The sequence below is a fragment of the Musca domestica genome, unplaced genomic scaffold (assembly GCF_030504385.1).
Source record: "Musca domestica strain aabys unplaced genomic scaffold, Musca_domestica.polishedcontigs.V.1.1 176, whole genome shotgun sequence".
Lineage (NCBI taxonomy): Eukaryota > Metazoa > Arthropoda > Insecta > Diptera > Muscidae > Musca > Musca domestica.
The window spans coordinates 1,082,940-1,089,964 of NW_026712234.1; positions in this window are offsets into that span (position 1 = coordinate 1,082,940).

Genomic DNA, 7,025 nt, shown 5'->3' on the forward strand with positions numbered 1-7,025 from the left:
AAAAATACCAAAGTGTCGAACAACTCAAGCAAGCGCTTCGCCTGGAATGGGCCAAAATACCGCAGAGGAACATTTGGGTAGCGCGTGACGGTTTCATTGGCCGTTTGAAGGCCATAATTCGTGCCAAAGGTGACAAATTTGAACAAATCTAAACTTATTCTAAAATTTGATGCAATTTCCCACATTTTTTGCTTTCATTCAATAACATTTAAAAAAAAAACAAGTAAGCAAAGGGTATAGTCGTGCGAGGCCGACCATGTGATACCCTACAACACTACAATATTTTAGACGCCCCTTATGTCCAAATCCATTTTGCAAGATTTCGCTTTTAAAATTATGTCATGGAACACTGCCGAGATATTACCCTTAGCATTTTGACCAGGGACATTTGGCCAATATTTACGCACTCCGTCGTGCTGTTAGTTACAGCTAAATATAATCCAATGGTCATCCAAAATGCTAGAATTCTTCCATGTCCTTAACTCTCTTCTCAGTGTCGATTGGCTTCAATTGTGTGATCAGTTAATTTTTTATTTTGTGGTTCATTTAAACCCCTAAATATTTTGCGATCATCTCCGAGGGGCAAGAGGTCTCTCTGTATCTCCATACTTAGACTCATCTATATGATTTGCTCGTCTACGATATTTGACTATATTCGTCAACGAATTCAGCGTAAAAAAGCCAGAGGTTCGCCTTTTGTGTGTTTCGGATATAGCCTGTAAGTAATGCTGGTACTTTTTCACACAAAAGTTAACTTCATGATTTCGTGTCCTCTGGTTTCTACTTGTGACGTTTATAACGGCTGCAAAATCAAGAACATTTTCAGTTGTTGGTCCATTTTAACCCCTAAATATATTGCGGACACCTTTAAAACCCAAAGGCCTAGCCCTTCTGAGCCCAACCTTACCCTTGTGAACATTTTCGTTAGGATCGGACGATATTTGCAATACTTATATAATTCCCCAACCTGTGTTGTAAAGTGAAAAAATATTACAAAATATTATAATTCAAATTAAAAAAATTGCATGCGATAAAAAATATGAAAAAATAAAAAATATGTCACAAAATACTACAAGATCTATATTAACATCATTATTGGCATCTTTTTATGCGATTTTTTTAGATTTTATTCTTAAATATCAAGAGGGCATTCTGAATTGACAAAATTTCTCAAAATCGGTCCAGCCATTCTTGAGATATAAGCATTCTAGCTAACATCCCCGCTTTTTGTATTTATATATTGTATATATTTCGCTATATATCCGATATATTTACTATCGGCAACTACGTAACGGTCAGAGTTGACCTGATCGTCTATTTGTGATTTCGCCAGGATTAAAAATATTCTCGGTTTAATGGAAAATTTGACTTTTGACTTTAACAAATGTTGTGGCCTATTTCATCCACTAAATATTACCCGATGACCATCAAAACTGCAAGGCTTCTGCCCAGCCCTAAGTCCTAGCCCCATGCTACTTCGCTTTGATTGGTCTATTATTGCGACCTGTAGAGCAACTGCAAAATCAGGTCCATTTCAACCCTTATATATTATGCGATCATCTCCAAAAGAAATAGAGTTCTATTCTGACCCTAGTCCCACCTCCATTCTAAATTTCGTGAAGATCGGGCCATAATTGCGACCTGTAGAGTGATTACAAATTAACATAGACAGACGGACGGACGGACATACATAGCTAGATCGACTTATCTCGGCGAGATAGGAAGATCTATATATACTTTCCCATATGGGAAACCAATATTTCGTGATGTTACATAATTCTTGGCCCAATCAAACTTCTAATACCCCCAACACATAGTGTTGTAGGGTATAACAATGTAAAAATTATGCCATTTTACTTTGTTGCAGTTTTTTTTTATCTCACCCTGTATATTGTCTTAAATATATACAAAAAAATAACATTTTTTAATGTATCAATAATAAAAATCAGGGCTCGATTGACAATTGATGATTTGCCCTTGTACCTTCTCATTAACACAGAATTAATGATCATACATTTAAGCACTGGATTACTTTGGAAAACTTCAAAACTGATAACCTTGAATAAAATATTCGTATAGCTCTTGCAATATATGTACATTATGCTACATAGCATATCACATATTCCGAATATATCTGGATTACCCTGAAATCTACTTAGCAACAGATAAGTATTATGCTGCCATCGCTACGGGCTGTATGGGCTCAAATAATGTATTGCTTTCTTTTCCCAGAAATAATAAATAAAAAAAACATAATATTTAAAACATTAACGAATTTTTCCAAGAATTAACCACACACATCTCTTAAGATTTTCCCATGGGGAATATGTACAAGACGTTGTCTTACACAAATACAAAAAAAAAAAACAACAACAACACAAAAACTTCGTTGCACATTCATTTACATATAGACACTTTATTTGTTTATGTACATGTGCATACATACAGACAGCCGTGCAAACATACTACGTCGTATATCTTTTCTGGTGTGTTTGTATGCAGCTGTGTGTGTGTTTGAATGTGTGTGTTCTTCTGTATGTTTTTCTTTCTTGTTAGCCTTGTACATCTTAAGTTGTATTTAATTTCTTTATTTATGACTGAAGCGAGAATACAAACCAAACAAGGCCAACGCTGGGCCCTCCTACCGGAAGTTGGGCTTAACTTTTAAGATGCGGTACGGGGTGGTTGTCGTACACCGTTGCGCCGCTGATGATGCATTCATTCATTTATTCATTGTAAACCCATAGCTTGTGCATAGCGTTCGATGTAAAAAGGAATAGTGAGCCATATTCAAAACGCCGTATCTCATGTTGTAAGGAAAAATAATAATAATATTTTTATAAAGGAGGAAGTAGAAATTAGTTCATGGTAAATAAGAAATTTCCGTACACCCTATGGAAGAATGTAGTATGGTTGGCAACAATTTGTAACAGACACGGAATAACTGTTGCAATCAGATCCGAAATAAATATATTACTCTCTTTTGAAGCAACAAAACCAACTGAAATCCTATGTTGCGTATACGTTATGATGAAATTCATCATACGCACCGAAGTACAGTTGCCTTTTCTGAATATAAATTATTTATAGGAATATATAAATGCATTCGATGCAATGGCTATAATAATTTTTGGGAATAAAAAAATTGTCATATCTTTCAAATGTATCTGAAAAATCAGTTATTATACCCTCAGCCATATGGCTACAGAGGGTATATATCATATGATACAGTCAAAACGTGCCTAATCGAAATAACGGTTTACACCCTAGGTCTCTTTGGACCAAATCCGTTTCAGAACATTTGGAGTCGATCTAGCGATGTCCTTCCGTCCGTCCGTCCGTCCGCCTGTCTGGCTGGTGCATCTGATAACTCTCGAAAGGATTATCTGATTTGGTCCAAACTTGGTACATCGCAATATTTTTGTCAAACTTAGATCGAGTTCGGAGATGGGCAATATCGGTCCACTCCTTCTGATACCTCCCCCACAAAAGATCGACATTTTCAAAAAATATATTTTTTGCACAGAAAGAGAAACGATAATCTGATTTTGCTCCAACTTTGCACATCCTAGTATTTGCGTCAATTGTAGGTCTGGTGTGAAAATGGACAATATCGGTCCACTCCTTCTGGTACCTCCCCCACAAATGGTCAAAATGTTGAATAATTACAACTCTCATAAAATGCGATGTAAGAGTCCGATTGTCTTGAAATTTCACACATCCCAGTATTTATATTAACCCAATGTCTGGTGTTAAGATGGTTCACTCCTTCTGGTACATCCCTCACAAAAGGTCGAAATTTTGAAAAAAAAAATATATTTTTTGCACAGATAGAGAAACGATAACCCGATTTTGCTCCAATTTTGCTAATTCTAATATTTGCGGCACTGCAAGGTCAGGTGTGAAAATGGAAAATATCAGCCCACTCCATCAAGTACCTCCCCCACAAATGTTCAAAATTTTGAATAATTATAACTCTCATAAAATGCGATGTAAGAGTCCGATTGTCTTGAAATTTCACACATCCCAATAATTATATTAACCCATGGTCTGGTGTAAAGATGGGATATATCGGTCCACTCCTTCTGGTGGTCGAAATTTTCAAAAAAATATATTTTTTGCACAGATAGAGAAACGATCTAATATTTGCGGCACTGCAAGGTCAGGTGTGAAAATGGAAAATATCAGCCCACTCCATCAAGTACCTCCCCCACAAATGTTCAAAATTTTGAATAATTATAACTCTCATAAATTGCGATGTAAGAGTCCGATTGTCTTGAAATTTCACACATCCCAATAATTATATTAACCCAAGGTCTGGTGTTAAGATGGAATATATCGGTGCGCCTATTCTGGTACCTCCCCTACAAAAGGTTAAAATTTTCAAAAAAATATATTTTTTGCACAGAAAGAAAAACGATAATCTGATTTTTCTCCAACTTTGCAAAGCCTAATATGTGCGTCAGTGCTATTTCAGGTGTGAAAATGGACAATATCAGTCCACTCCATCGAGTACCTCCCCAAGGGTCAAAATTTTGAATAACTCTTATAAAATGTGATGTAAGAGTCCGATTGTCTTCAAATTTCACACGTTCCAATATTTTTATAAACCCAAGATTTGGTGATAAAATGGAATATATCGGTCTCCTCCTGCTAGTACCTTCCCTACAAAAGATCAAAATTTTTAATATCCATAAAGCTCATAAAACGCGAAATTAACATCAGATTCCACTTAGACTTGGCACGTCTGAGTATTTCTATCAACACATGATCTGTTATAAAGAAGGTACAGATCGTTCCATTCCTTCGGGTACTTTCTCATATTAATCATAACACAAGTAAAAATATATTTAAATAATCGAACATAGGCTGAGGGTATACATCCGTCGGCAAAGCCGACCGGTATTTTTTTTACTTGTTTTATGAAATAATCTACGCATTTCCCTTCCCTAGAGACCTATCTCGCTGGATCTTTATTGACAAATATTACCTTTTTTTTAGAAAAATTATTTTCAAAGCTTTTTCTTGAACTCTTTCCGATCACAGTATTTGACCACTTAAGAAATGTGTATACCCTCCACAATAGTATGGAAGGCATATAAAGATTGTCATTCCGTTTGTAACACCTCAAATAATACATTTTAGACTCCACAAAGTAAATATTTTATTGATCAGCATAATATTCTTTATCGATTTAGCGATGTCTGTCCGCCTGTCTGTCTTCGCCTGTGGAAAGCATTGTAGCTTCCCCACGAAATTAAGTAGGTTGACAAAATTCTACTCAAATGTTCAAAAATGCTTTAGTTCTGAATATGGTATAGAATATGGGCTATGAAGATCTTCGCTTTGGTATATCCCCCATATAACTATACCGACAGACAAAAGGTATTTTGGGTGTTTAGTATACAATTCAAACCGATTTTGCTGTAAGTTGGCAGAATATGTTCCCATTATCTAAGAAATATCCTTGCATAGAGTTGTCAATATTGGAAACAAATTTTAGTACAGTCCCATTATAACTGTACCTCCAGATATTTGGTATTTTGATGATTTTTTTGTCACACTTTTCACCAGACATAGCTAAAATTAGGAATTCAAAGTTTGTAATAGGTACTACATTCTAAGGCAGAAAATTGCTTAGGCAGGCCAACGTCTTTGTATAGCCCCCAAATAACGGTACCTCTCTTTATTCGTTATTTTGACGATTTTAGCCACATTATTCACGAAAATCGTTTCAAATTTCGTACCTGAAGATCCTAATGGGTACTACAGCTTATGACAGGATATTGCATAGGCAGGTCCAGGTCTTCGCAAAACCCCCATATAGTAAATCTTCCCTATATTCGGTATTTCAATGATTTTAGCGAAACGTTGGTTTTTTACTAGCTTTTGTTAAAAAAATGACTTCATAGGTTTTTATTCTTAAAATATATCCGATTTATAATTTGAACCACTTCGATCATAACTCTGAATGTTTGACCACATAAGTAATTTTTTTTTTATTTAATTGTTGCGTGTTTAATCACATAATGTGTAATAAATTTAAAAGTTTGAACCAAATAGTGAATTAGGTTCGCTTTATGCATGATTTATAATTATCAAAAGAAGTGAAATACTTACCCAATACTCATTCTGATTTCTATATTTATACGTGTGGAATTTGAAGAAAATCGTTAAATAAACTTAAATTTGATTATTATGGCATTTTTCTTTACTTTGGTCAAAACTTCCGGTGATAGGTCTTTACATTCTTGACGGATATTGTCTTTAAGAGCTGAAGGAATCTTAGTCTTTTCGACATAAATCCGCGACTTAAAAAAGTCCCACAAAAAAGTCTGGAGCGGTCAGATCTGGCGATCTTGCTGGCCAGTGCAATTGCCAAACGGGCGATTAGGTACCAGGGAAATGAATCCTTCAGCATAACGACTGTGGAACGTGCAGTGTGTGCTGTTGCACTTCATGTTGGAACCACACGTTTTCCAAGCCCAACTCATCAAGTTGCGGCTTTCATTTTTTTTCCACCAAATGGTTAATGCCAGCCTGAATGACTTGGATTTTGACACATACAACTGAATTCAACCAAGAAGCAAGTACTTTAAATTTGTTTGAAATCGGTTGAAGTATGGCTATAGCTCCCATACATATGTTACATCCGAGTTGGTGTTTATTATTATATTTGTGACCAGACATCAGATGCAGTTCAGAAATACCTTTGCCAAATTTTGTAAAAATCGGTTAAGATTTGTATATACAGGGTTGCCCATATTCGACGGACCCATCTGGCAACGCCATAACTTTTGACAGAGATGTCACATCGCTTAATGACATACCGCGTTTGAAGCGTCAGTCCAAGCAGATTCTTACCATGAACCAATACACGCCACGCGAGCGCTCTGAAATTTACATTCAACAGAAGAAGTCAATTGTGAAAACTCAACGTGCTTTTAAAACATTAAAAAATGTGAGAAGTGCGCCTTCTAAGAACACCATTAAGCGTTTATACGGAAAATTTTCGACTGGTAAGG